Below are 15142 nucleotides of genomic sequence, written 5' to 3'. Positions count from 1 at the left end.
GTTTTTAATCTATCAAAATTTTTATAAATTAATTTGCAAAATCCTAATTCAACTTTTTTTTCCTTTCATTGTTGTATAAAAGAAATCTCATTTTTTTTTCCATTTCAGATTTATTTTGGATTTTTTTATAAACAGTATGAAGTAATTGAAATAATTCATATGCTTGAAAATTCACATCTCTGTTTAAACTTATAAGCGAAATCAAAAATGACAGAACGCGTAAATTTTATTGCAACAACAGCGCCTTTACTCGTATCACTGGTCTGAGGCGATTTCTGGTTTTCAACTTATGTTCGCTGTAGGATTCCAAGTCTTTTGACAGTAATTGGTTATCAATCATTGATATTCTGTTTCGTCAGTTAATTCTGTTGGAACTCAGAAGGATTGAACTCGTTGGGAAACGTTCAGCCGATCAGATAAAACATTTGCCAGTAAAAAATGAATAAATAAATAACTCGATATTTTGTGCTTTTTATGATAGCCGTCAGGAATGATTTAATTTATTTTGTGCTTAAGATATAAAAAATATTTTTAACTTTTTTTTAGTATAAAAAAAAACTTTTTTTTCCTTATTACTTTTTTTATTAATCATTTATTGACACTGACTAAATCGGATATTTGAGGGGTAGGAATATTTTCGATGATACTCTTTTTTGTTGTTAAGTTAAATTAAATTAAATTACTGACTGATTTATTATTTTTGTTTGAATAGCTTTCAATTTTTAGTAATCCGCATAGGAACAACAAATAGTATAGACAATATTAACGAATTTAACTCATCGGATTTTTTAAAGTTTTCTTACTACTATATAAGAACCAAATCTAGGAAATGCTTATATTATTTAATTTATGTATTAAATTAGGGTAATTTTATGTCCTATGTAAATTATATAAGAGTATCTTACTGGTTCATCTCGATTTTTACATTCTTAATGGAAAAGATAAACCATAAGTAGTGCCATTTTTATGAATTCCACTATAAAATTATGTTTGAATCGGAAAAAAAATCCTGTAGAAGACAGTTTTTTTTTTTTTTTTTTTTTAAATTATGATGCACTGAGATTTATGGGAATTACTTTCAATGGAATTACCTTGTTAAAAGTGTAAAATACACAAAGATAAGAGGTGCCTATGAGATTATATTTTCATGTCTAATGATTTCAGTTCTTTTTTTACATACTTCTAGAACACTTTGTAGAAGGAGGGAAAAAAAGCAGAAGAAATTTTATGTAAAATTGGTAATTTATATTATTACATTTAAATTAAAAATAATCTAAAGAAAATCAGCTTATTGCAAAAAGAATAAATAAATATTTTTAATATGAATATTATAATTTTTCCCGTTAAATTCTGAAATCCTCTAAATTTTAATAAGCGAAGCATTTTTTCTTTACCACATTGCCAACCATAATATTGATCAAAAACAACATCAAAAAGTCAATATTTTATATTTAAAGGAAACTGTGGATTATTTCCATTCAAAATAATTTAATCAGATTGTGTGGGAAATGGTAATTTGTGCACGTCAGCTTTTATTTCATCCTTGATTCTAAGGTCCATTCTTAATGCAATTTGAAAAAAAAAACAAAAAAACATTGAAATAATGTGTGGATTAATATGTTTCGGGAGGACAAAGTAAATTTTCTGTTGATTTTTCATATTTCTGTTGATTTGAAAATAACTCTTGAAAGAAGAACGATTAAAATATTTCTGAGTTTTAAGTATACTTCAATCAATAATTTGATATACGATATGTCACAAATCTCAATTTCTAAATGGTTTAACTTCAGATTATTATTGTTATTCTGATGCTGCTGCTTTACTAAAAAAGAATTTTGAGAGAAAAATGAAATTGTAAAGTAGCAATGCACTTTTTTCCCCTTTCAAATTATAAATCTAGTAAAGATTTTTTTCATAAATTAAGTGATAACATAATTAATACATTTTTTAAAAACGGAACCTTTTAAAAAATTCGACCTCCTGTAAATAACTTAGTTTTATGTAAAAAAAGTATAAGATTTAATTAAAAATAACTATCTTATCATTTTATTTGAATAAAATTTATTTTTTCGTATATTTTTTTATTAATAATGAGTGAAGGTCAATGGTGCAATACTTGACGGTCAAAGGTTCAACACTAGTATAATTTTGACCACTGTGAAGATTTAAAATCAGGAACTAAAATTGTTAAAATTGAAAATTTTTGTTTTTTCTTTAAATATGCAATAAATGCTAAACAAAATTAAGATGAGAATTCGCTATGGAATTGTGAATTTACATATGAAGCCAATAAAAAATTAGTATGTTAAATCGGCCAAAGGTACAATATTCTTCCTTATCAATACGCTGACTTTTTCATTTAAAAAATTTTTCTTAAAAAAATGATTAATCCATTTTTGCTCGTACAAATTTCCAAAATCTCAAAACTTTTCATTTATTACTTTTATGATATAACGAAGAGCTGAATGAAGAACTTTTCAAATGAAAAGTTTCAATTTTTTATTTTGTAAAATGAGGAAGTTTCCAAACTGGAATGTTAAAAAAGAAATTATATCACAAAAAGATGAAATGGATATTTGCTTTATGTTTCAAATAAAGTTTTAAAACAAAATTTGAGCAAATATCAATATAATTGATTAATGCATTATAATTTATTTTTTTATAGTTAGTATATACTTTAAAACTAGTGAATTTCATATGGATTACTTAAAAATACGATAACTCACTCACAGAATTGCTACGGAACAATACAAACATGTACACTTTATTATGATTATAGCAGATGTATTTTAAAATCAGAAATGCAATAATTTTTCTCCGCATTTTCTAAATTTTCAGTAATATTTCATTTGTAAATGTGAAAGTCAATATTCAGTTAAAAAAATAAGTAAGAGCTAGAAAAATAACAAAAGTAAAGAGAAAAGAGCAGAGTTATAAGTTTGCAGAATTATCAGATGAATGCCAACAGAGATTAATAGCATCAGCAAATTTCGTATTTTTGGAAATTGACTTTTTAAAAGAAAGATGTTGATTGTTGAGACTTTTTTTTATATCTACTAGCACAAGATATTGTATGGTAGTGTTAAGTAACTATAATATTTATATATTTCGCCATTTATCTCATATTAAGAAAATCCCACATACTTTATTGGACGATGAATGGATAGTAAGACAATGACTCCCAGCCATGGTGGTATAAATGAAGGTACTTGAAAAAACAAGAATTATGACGATATCTCTATTATGGACCGAGTTATGGAGATTCTTCAAGATTTTTCGATGTACTGCCAGAAAATTTCACAAAGCTAGAAGTTGAAGCAAGTCAAGTTGTCTCGGAGTGTTGATCGCAAAGCGAGCTGGCTTGCTGCACTCTGAACTGGTTTTCAATAGCGATTTGTTTTTGCTTATGAGTTATTTATCTCTGAAAATTCTGTCTTGTACTCGTTTCAATAGTATTTTACTATCTGTTTTTTTAATAGAATAAAATCTAATAATATCAAATAAAATCTATTTTTTTAATAGAATAAAATCTATCTAGAATCTCCTCACGGCACCATCAAATGGATTTTATGTAACAATAACTTTATGTTTTTCAGTATTGTAAATGACATACAATAAAGTGATCATAAAAATATTGTCGAGTTTTTTGTGCTAATGAATGTAGAGAAATATAAAATTATCGCCAGAAATGTTCATGAATTTCTCGTTTTTACAACATTTACTGCAGTAATATCTATTAAATGAGTTTATATTTTCAGAAGCAGCTCTGAAAATGACTCTATATTTTTCTTGAAATTTTCGTATAATTAAGGATGATAAAAAAAGGGCATTAAATAATTTTATACAACTTTTACTTAACTTGACTTTTTTCATGTTTTCACACTAATGAGAATTCACAATCTATTTTTATTCATTTCTTTATGCTGCAGATTTCTAAAATTTTGTACTGTTTTATATCTCGGAAACATATTTCAGTATTTTAATATTTGTTGGCTATCAATTAATTGTTTAATTTTGGTTTTCTATTAAAAATAATTCCTAGTAGCGAATTTGGACATTTATCATCAAATGCCTTAATATTGTATTGTAAAATAAATTATGGATTAAAAGGTAGAAAGTAAAACAAAAGTTTTTGTAAAACATGCTTCTACTTGTGTAATTAAAAGTATTTTTTTTAAAATCAGAAGTCATTGGATCAAAACAAACAAACAAAAAAAAAAAAAAAAAAAGGAAAAAAAGTGAGCACTTGAAGGCTGATTAAACCTAAGGAGACTAGTATTACATAAATTATAAAATACGAATTCAATTTTTGGATAATATTCACATTTTTAACTCTATATTATAAAAACTAAATTCTATTTTTATTATAAATACTAAATTTTATTTTTAAATAGAAACTTTTCAAGAATTATTTCATTCAATTTATATTCCTTATTATTCAATAATTATCAATTTGATTATTTGAGATATATAGAATTTCAATAAGAATTTAAAAACAAATATTAGAATTTCAATAAGTTTAGATATAAATAATTTATAAATAATAATATATAAATTTATAACGAGTATAATTGAAATTTCAAAAAAAAAATAGTGAAAAGCACTTACCAAAGAACAGAAGTTTAACAATAAAATAAAAATTAAAAATAAGTGTTTTACATCTAATGATGCCATCTAAAAAGATTTAAAATAGATTTTTAAAAATATCTGAAAATTCTTAGTCGAGTTTTCATGCTTCTTCGGAGGCAGTGTGCATTCTTTTTGAATATTTGGCAAAAGACTAGACAATATCTGTGATTTAACACCCTGGTCGCCATGGTACTAGTGTCATCAAATGAGCAGCAACTAAGAACAAACACGGATTCAACATGAATTTTAGAATAGTTCTGCGTGACCTTTGGCTCGCGTGACTCGCTTCATGGAACAGATTTAATTTTGGGCGTACATGCATACATTTATACACAAAAGTAACCTGTTTAGAATGAGATACTGTATAATATATTCATGAGTTATTTAGAAATTCGCATCTGAAAGAAAGTGTAAAGCATGAAATGGCTATAATCATTTCGTTTCATGGCTCTCAGAAGATGAAAATGTAACATAACCGTTCAGAGGCTCGTAATTTTTATCTGTTCAGTTTATGATTCATATTAAAAATAATAAACTTGATGTTACCTGTGTTTCGAAGGTTAAAGTATAATAAAAGTTTTATTGCACCATTATGACTCTGTTAATTAAGAGTTGAGTTGTGAGTTTGATTGAGTTTTATGGCGCAAGAGCCATGCTTGGCCATGCTGCGCCAATCTAATGGTAGAATTATAAAAAAGTTTATAAAAGATTCATTTATTAAAAAACAAGATCAGCGGTGTAAAGATAAAAACACATGCAAAAGGATGAAACAAATACAAATAGAGTCGAAACTATGATTCATTAGAAAGCAAAACAGAAGTAATTCATTTAATCTTTTATAGCACAAAAGGAGAGAAAAATGCTAAATACAAGTGAAAAAACTAATAGCTTTTAAAAAATTAAAAATATTTGGGTGGTATCTTTCACCCACCAGGTCTTGTAATGTCAAAGAAGCTGAAGTAAAAAAACGTGCACGATAAGAATTAAAAACAGGACATTCAATTAACACATGATGAACAGTTAATTAAGAGTTAGTTACCGAAAGACATGTATAAAGTAGATATAAACAGATAAATTTTTTAATGTTAATTATCTTGAAGCAAGTGTCTGAAAAGAAGAGATAAAAATACTACAGATAATTCATCACTGAATTAGTTAAATTTCTTACAGGAAATATCTTTTGAATTTTAAGTACTGATTGTGTTGCCTATTTAAAAATCGCTGATAATGCGGAGTTATTAGTTTCGGAAAGTGGAAATTTATGGTAACTCAAATTTAAAAATAAAAAGTATTTATTCCCTTTTTATCACAGATGATAAAATTGAAATATTTTAGAACACGGATTCTTTTTTTATGGATCGTAGGCTTTTTTTTCTCTATACTCATATTCTTCGATATTTTACTTTTTCGTAAACCAAGTTTGCAAAAAAAGGCTATAGTAGTCGTGAAATAATTTTTATTTTATTTCGGGATTTTAATAACAGGATATTCAAAAATGCAAGCAATTTTTAATTACTTCTTCTCAATTTAATTAATTAATAATTTAATTTTAGCAATTTAGTAATTATTTATTGTATTTATTCACTCCTTGTTGAATTTTCAGTTAACTAAAATATTGTATACGTTTATTAGTATAAATATCGACACATATCATGCAGTAAATAATAACGATATTTTAGCATAATATTATTTTAATGTTAATATACTTTTGGTAAATTGACTCATATGCCATGCAATAACCATCCAAAAAACGCTAAAATGCCTACTCTTGGATGAAATAAAATATCCTGGGGTGCGCCTCACTTCCTGTACGCTGATTACAAAGTAAGATTTATTGCATTAATAAGTTTCTATATGCTATCTATGGACAACGAGGAATATATTTAGCAGTCTTATTATTATTAATGTTTGGGGTTTTATTTTTAAGGAATTAAATGATTTCTTTGTATATTTTATTTTAGATTTTCCAAATGCAAAATGTTCTATAATTTGTTAACCAGTTGAATTCCTAAATAAATAAAGCTCTATGAGCATTTAAGATTTCAGTAAATGCATTTTATTTCAATGTGCTATTTCAGGGCTGGCTTTAATTTCTGTCTGTATCGCCTAAATGTAGAGTTTCTTTGTCCATTTTCTGTTTATATGAAATCTCAACTGTATCAAAGACGTCATTTGTATTTTAGTATTATTATTCACAAATATTCTTAATGTATGTAGATGATATTTAAAATGAACATTATTTTATGAATATTTTGAAGGTGCATTATGTTTCGTGATATGTAATAGAAATTGAAAAATAGAGCAAGCACATAATTTTTAAAAAATTATATTTTCAATCTTTTGCTGTTTTTTATTCAATATAATATGAATTGTGATCCTTATAAGTGTATCTGCTATTAAAAATATTACGACATACATTTTGACTTTAAAGTTAGTGAAGAAATTTCATCATCAATTTTTTTATCATTCCATTCCATTATTACCTTTCGACAATGCATCGAAATTTCGAATGCTGAATCGGTTCGTTTTAGATTTGATATGAATACAAAAAAATGTAAAATGTATTTAAAAAACATTCATGAAAAAAGCAAAAGTTCATAAATTGCTGACACTCGAAAAAAGATTCGAAATTGGATTTATAGGCTGTGCACTCGAACTTATTGTTCAAGAATAGTTCACGATTCACGATATTACTGTTACATTTTTTTCCATATTAACATTAAAAAAACCTTTGGAGATAAATATAGTATAATTTATTTTTACAATTGATTAATTATCCGACAAATCAACACCCTGACTAATTTTTCAAGGAATATTTATTTATATATAAGAAACGAAACTGCAACAATAGTGAGAAAAACAATATGAATTATTGAAATGCAATCATAAAATTGTAATATTTATACCTTTTTTATTTATTTTTCAATTTTGAATTTTGAAAATTTGTTTACTTGAGATATTGAAACCAATTCACTTAAATTAAAAGCTCAATTCTCAATATAACATTTGCACATCTTTTCATGCGTCAATAACTTCTGTTACTTATATACATTTTAATAAAGAGTTATTTTGAAACCGGATGAAATGTCTTTGTTTAATATACTGTCAGCATCATTATGGAAGGATGAAAACAACAAATAAAATTTTGAAAAATAAATAAACACCATCGTAAACAATATTTAAAAATATTTTTCTTAAACCTAAACTGTTTAATTGTTTAATAAAAGTTTTTTAATATTTAATTTGAAATCTAATTTTAGTAATGCTTCATTGGACTTCTAAATGTAAAAGAGATAACATTCGAGCACAGCAGATGTCTTATTCATGTGAGTTAAATTTGGTGGAATGCATTCACATTATGAAAGTCTTATTAAGCAAGATTAAAAGTAAAATTTTACAAAAATTTAGTATTTTAAGGATGGTGGCCATTAAAAGATCAAAATGAGGTTTATATTTTAAAGAGTCAAATGTTTAAATGAAGCTGCATTTTATAATTTTCTTACTATTGAAGCTTTTAGGATTTATTTTAACACAGTTGAACACATTTGAAATAAAGAAGCAGACTTCCAAAGGTATTCGAATCCTGACTCAATTGTATAATTTATCAAAGCACAAATTCTTCTAAATTACATATTTCAAAAAATTCATATTTCGTTATTTCAGAAAAATGCGATATTTGCAAAAGTTTTTGGATACTTATTTCTTATTTATCTGTTGAAATTTCGTGTTTCACTGACTTTCATCTATATAATTCTCACAATATCATTAAAAAAAAAAAAAAACGCTTTTAAAATGCTCTTAGCCTAGAAAATACTGAAGATGTAGGACAGTATAAAAAATATAATCTCATTAGTTTCTAGACTAGTTAGGGAAAATACATCTTCTAACCCATATTTTTCAAAACAAATTTCAATTTGAAGAAAACTGGAGTATGATGACAGCATAAAATATGAGCAAAGCAGTGAAAGTTATAAGTAAGGGTTTCTTTCTTTCTTCTGGCAATAATTGGGAAAACTTTGTTTACAAAATTTTTTTGGATAACTTATTCATCAGCTGAAATTTCAGGCTGGAGCAGACGTTCATCCATGCAATTCTCGTAATATCATCAGAAAAGCAAAAGAAAAAAAACACTCTTCGTTGAAATACTCTTAATTTAGAAAATACTGAAGATGTAGGAGAGTATAAACAAATGAAATCTCACTAAAAGATGAAAAAAGCGACCTTTGCACACATGTTTCTTCAAAACAAATTTCATTTTGAAGAAAACTGGAATATGATGATCCCATAGGATATAAGCCAAGTAACGAGAGTAAGTAGTAATGGTTTTCTAATGGTAAAAGTGCCCCATCCTGTCAGTTTCAGCCGATCCCCATCTTCCATCATTCTGGCACAGGATATCTTCAAGTCGTTCGGTACATATTCTGTAAGATATCGGCGCATAGAATTGGCTCTCAGTTGCACCCTTTCTGCTGACAAAATGACGGCAGTGATCATAGCTCCACACACCAAAAAGTCGAAGCCGTACGAGAACAGCATCATTCCCCTTCCTTTCTGGACAACATTAATAAGAACCATCATATCCTTGAAGAGACTCACAAGAAAATGTGCAATGATGATGAATATCAGAGCAGACATCACCTTCTCTATGACCTTGAAGTACTTGAGAACATACCGATACAGACGGAATGTCTGAAACACAGAACGCCTCCTTTTTTTCAAGCACAGAGAGAATAAGTAACAGTACAAGCTGTAAAACAGAGCCACCGCGTAGGTGATGCTGGTATTTACGTAAATGCTTGCATATTCGTGCAGTAGAATAACCAGAATACTTTGAGCGGTTATCTCAGAAGATACATGTGACAGAGAGCAGGTAAGACCCTCCCCTTGGTTCTTTAAATATCGTAATGAGAGTACTAACGGTTGTAGGCATAAGACAAGCAATGTGAAAACAGCAGCTGCTTTAGAGGTCTTCAGAGCTTTTTGGAAATCATGATACTTGAGCTCTGCTTGGATGTATTCCAGTTGCTTCATCATTTCTAGAATGTCTCGTGTCCTAATGCGAACAAACCACCAGAGTACTAAAGAAGTTACCTTCACAGAAATAGTAACGAAAATACTCCAATGAAATTTGAAGGCTAGGCAAATAATTTTAAATATTATGATACCCAAACACATGACGTGGAAAAATATCAAAAATAATATGCTCCAACATCTTCGACGAGGCTTGTTAACATCTATACCACATATTAAAAAGAGAAATGATATCGGCTGAAAAAAATATTTTATTTTGATAGAAACTTTCTTTTTGACTGTTTTAGAAGAGGTGTGGCTGAAAGAAGAGTTTCTCCAAAAACCCCACTGGAAGAATGAGTTCAGTGGAAAAATCCAAGACAAAACAAAGCATGAATTCCGAGTTTTTCGTCTCTCCATATCATTATCGATTCGATCTAACTCGTGGGTGTTACCAAGTAATGTCTCTCTTGAAACGAGCTCCAACATAATAGGAGAGAAACATTACAACAGAAAACAAGCATTGTACAATCGATTTTTGCTTAAATCATCGAGATCGTAAAATCGTGCCGCGTTAACAAGATATCGATTTCCATCGCTTGTAGGCATTTTGTGAAAGCTTCTAAATCTAAGTATTCTTCTTTCCAAAGTAGAATAAAATGTATATTAAGTAAACATATTTCATATTTAATTATACATTTTTACATAAAAATATAATTGAAACTCGTCGAAAAGTTTATGATCATTAAGAGGATTCTAATGTTCAATAGGCAGCTTTTATTGCATATTGATTTTTCACTCTTCCTACTTTAGTTTAAATACCCCAAATGAAAATTCTTAGAGTGAGTGAGTGAGTGAGTGTTTGAGGTTTTATGGCGCAAAAACCAATTTTGGTTATGCTGCGCCAATCAAATGGTAAGAAGCATTGCGAAGATTTCAAAAAGCAATTGCTCGAAAATTCTTAGAAGCAAAAATTTTGAATTATCCATTAAGTAAATATTTATAAATTATGTTTTATATATCAATTTATCATTGGAGACATCATTCGTTTCGTTTTAGAGAATTGGGAACATTTTATTGCAGATACAAAATAAATAAATGAATGAATGAATGAAAGATAAAATAAAAAAAAGTAAAGACATGATTATTGATTTCCACATTAAAGGCGGCAGAATTTCCGAAACTAATCATTTATGGGGCACTTTAAGCTGTTTTTACAGTTAAGCTACAGCTATTATTATTGTTCATTTTATTGGAATCTATATCGTAACTGTCTTGACTTTTCCTTTCCTGTCTTGCTTTTTTTTTTTTTTTTTTTTTTTTACAAAAAAAAAAAAAATGTGTGTGTGTGTTCTAAAGGACGGATCGTTTCACTGAGAGCTAACGAACTTGGTAAAGAAACACTTAAAACGTTTTTAATAGAGATTTCATTCGCTAATAATTAAGCGATATTTTTATGTATCTCCGTGATAACTCTCCCATAAATATAAAAAATATACATTACAATATTATAACATGAAACGAATCAATTTAAGTATAAAAAACTGTCATGTAACAAATCCTTTCCTTCCGATATTTTCTGAAAATACAATTTCAAAATCTCAAAGAATCTTTTTGTGGAAGATGTGGTGGCTTAAAGCATGGAAAATTCTCAGTCACAGAGATACAAGATTGAAAGTTAGAAGCAATTAGTTTTTATACTAAAAGATTTTCCATTTTATCGAATTTGGAGTTGCAGCTCTTCACTCTCAACCAAGAGGCCACCACATTTATCGAAAAGTATAAAAAAATGAAAAATTAAACGTATATCGCAATGCTTTGATATGCAATGCTTTTGACAAGACAGGTCATTCATTTTTGGCTTTTAAGTTGAAAATATCAAAAGAATTGCCACAAAATTTATACATTATGACGAGTCAATTATTGATACAAAAATTGTTCATTATGACGAGTTAATTATTTGAACAATATTTTATTTCAATAGTTAAGGAAATGGAAACTTCAGAATATCATCAGGTTCCCTCTCTCCTTTTGATTCAATGACAAGTTTAGGAACTCGTGCGAAAAAATCCTCCTAGCTGCAACATGTTCATCGTTGATACTAATCTATTCAAAATGACTCAGTTAACAGTATCCTGCCGTTCTAATTATAAACTTCAAAATGTATCTAGAAAAAGTGTAAATTCGTAAACCTAGATGTAAATTAAAAGAATGTCTACGCTATTACACAAAGGCTACACCTTCCGAAAGATACAAAATTGCTAGTTGTGAAAAGTAGTGAAAGTTTCAATAACGCAGAAAAAAAAAGTAACAAAAAATGCATCTAAAATAAAGTAACTCAAAAGCAAACTTTTCACCTCATATCCAAGAGATTGTAGCACTGACCAAAGACTGAAGAGTTTTAGTTCAAATTTTTAGTTTTCTCTGTAGCAATGATTAAACGTATAAAAAGTGGATATGTTTGTTTGTTTGGTGTTTTTTTTTTTTTTGGCGCAAGATTCATATTTGGCTATTCTGCACCAAAGTGAATATGCGAATTACTGATTAGAAATCTTCGAACTAGATGAGTAAAATCTACTATGTAAACCAAATATCTTATCAATATCAAATTTTGGAAAAAAATAATCAATTAAAGTCTAAACTGCGCATTTCGTTATCTTACGATGAAAAAAACGCACCAACTACGTCAGTTTATGGAAGTGAGCGACAAAACCGAAGAGATGATATCCCTGCTAGTTAACTTATAATAAAAAATTATATTAATAAGTTTAATATTAATGTTATGCTACAATGAATTCCATGCTAGCAGTTTATCAACTCATAAATGAATCAAATGAAAGGGATGAATGAATCCTACAAATGAAGGTGATTTGTTTAATCAGAAATTAGAGGAGACAAAACATCTCTGGGAATAGAAAAATGAAAGGAGATGCCAACCTCTATTCTGACACTTTATAGAAAGGACCTTATTCAGATATATTTATTTTATTATAAAATGTCCACTTAATTTATACCCGAGATAACAGACACGCACAAATTTAATGCTATGGCATAATGTATAAGTAATGAATTCAGTAGTTGAAAGAATAATGAGCATCAGTGTAAAGCATGTTTTTAATATTTACAAAAACTTATTAAAATTAGAAAACAATATCTTGAAATAAAATTAATATCATTAAAAAGCCCTTTCTCTTATTTTAGAGTGATGTAAAAGCACGTTTTGTTCCGATAAAAGTGAAAGATATCATTAAAATTTTGATTAATATAAAATTCGAATGTTTAAATAAACTTTCGTAGGTCAACACCTATTACGGAAGAATTAACTACATGGCAATTGGTTGGTTGGTTGTTTAGGTTTTATGGCGCAAAAGCCATATCTGGCCATGCTGCGCCAATCAAATGGTAAGAAGCATTTCAAAGATATTTAAAGAGGTTATTCCGATTAAAAAAACTAGGCAAGGTTAAAAATTCCAATCGCAAGCCGATGCATTAAAACGGTATTTAAAAAACATCCATGAAAAAAGTAAAAGTTCATAAATTGCTTACACACGAAAAAGATTCCTAATTGGACAAAACTTAAATAAAATGCATCAAACCAATGGTCTGCAGAAATTTAAAAATGTTAGAGTGAGGTTTCTCACCCAGTAGTTCAAGAATGTCTATAGACACTGTATTAAAAAATCGTAACCGTTGATTATTAAAAGCAGGACAATCGATTAAAACATGACGCACACTTAAAACTGTATGGCATGTCGTGCATTTTGGACATGGTTCACCAAATAAAAGGTGTTTATGGCTGCAATCGTGTATGACCAATGCGGAGCCGAATTAATTTTACATCAAGCCCACGCACTGGAATGATAGGCCATAAGCGAATCATTGGTTGGAGAGAATGCAGCTTATTGGAAATCTGCTGATCCCAAGATCGTTGCCACAACATGTGAACGTGCCGAGCAAAACATGTCTTTGCATCGCCATGCGGAAGCGCTCGCTCATGAAAAGTGCTTGAGGATTTTGCTGCAGCATCTGCCATTTCATTTCCAGGTATTCCGACATGGCTCGGAACCCAGCAGAATAGAATTTCGAACCCTTTGTTTTCAAGGGATTGAAGAAAAACCAGGATTTCCAAAGCAACCGGATGCATTAAATAACTGAAATTGGAAAGAGATTCCAAAGCACTCTTGCTGTCAGTGTAGATGCAAAAGGTGCGTGTACAAGAAATTGAAATCACTTCAAGGGCATATGTTATTGCAACCAATTCAGCAGTCAAAACAGAGAATGATGTGGGCAAACTGTAGCTATATGTCTGAGTAGGTAAAACAACACCACTACCGACATGACTATTAGATTTTGACCCATCAGTGAATACTTCTGTGTACGAATAATACTGGCTGCGATGATCTTGAAAGAGCTTCTGAAAGATAATAGGTGCTGTTGTGGATTTGTCAAATCCCGTAAACGGGTTCAAGAATGAGAAATTTGGAGTATCCCATGGTGGGAAAGAAAAGTAATTAATCGTTTGAATTGTAGTCTCATGGAGTCCCGAATCATTCAGCAGAATTTTTACTCTCTCACAATAGGGAAGAATGTGAGAGGGGCGTGCATCATATAGTCTACGAAGACCAACTGGTAGAGACAACTGCCTAACAGGGTGTTTCGGAATCGACTGCACTCGGAAATAATATTGTGCAATTAATTTCCGACGTCGCAGATCTAGAGGCATTTGATTGCAGATGACATATAAGCTTTCTACAGGTGATGTGCGGAAAGCACCAGAGCAAATTCTCAGGGCAGAATGATGCACCGTATCAAGCCTGCGCAAAACTGAAGGGCGTGCAGAACCATATATCATGCAACCGTAATCTATACGGGATAAAATAACGGCTTGGTATATTCGGAGAAGGGATGGGCGATCGGCTCCCCATGAAGTATTTGACAGCACTTTTAGGATATTAAGAGATTTCTCACACTTCTTTCGCAGATATAGAATATGCGGAAGGAAAGTGAGTCTTTTGTCAAAAATCACTCCCAAGAATCGCACGTCATCCTCAACAGGAATGGCGTTTCCTTGAATGTTAATTAAAGGATCTGGGTGCATGTTTCGTTTCCGGCAGAAATGTACGCAACGACTCTTTTCTGGAGAAAGAGTGTGTCCATTTCTTTCACACCAGGAAACTAGTTTGTTCACTGCATTCTGCAGTTGCCTTTCAATCAAGTGCATATTACAGCCTTGAGCAGAAATCTGCAAATCGTCAACATATAGTGTCCCTTGAACAGATGGTGGAAGTTGCTGTAGAATTTCGCTAAAGTGAGTTATAAAAAGCGTAACACTGAGGACACTTCCTTGTGGAACACCCTCAGCTTGGATAAAAGGATCGGAATAAAAATTACCGACATGTACACGAAATATCCGAGTAGTCAAAAAATTTTGAATAAAAACAGGGAGGTTCCTCTAAAATCCAAATTTAAAAGTGTTTGAAGAATACCGTAACGCCACGTACGA

This window comes from Argiope bruennichi, chromosome 10 (genome assembly GCF_947563725.1).
Source record: "Argiope bruennichi chromosome 10, qqArgBrue1.1, whole genome shotgun sequence".
Lineage (NCBI taxonomy): Eukaryota > Metazoa > Arthropoda > Arachnida > Araneae > Araneidae > Argiope > Argiope bruennichi.
Note: the sequence above shows the minus strand (reverse complement) of the source record.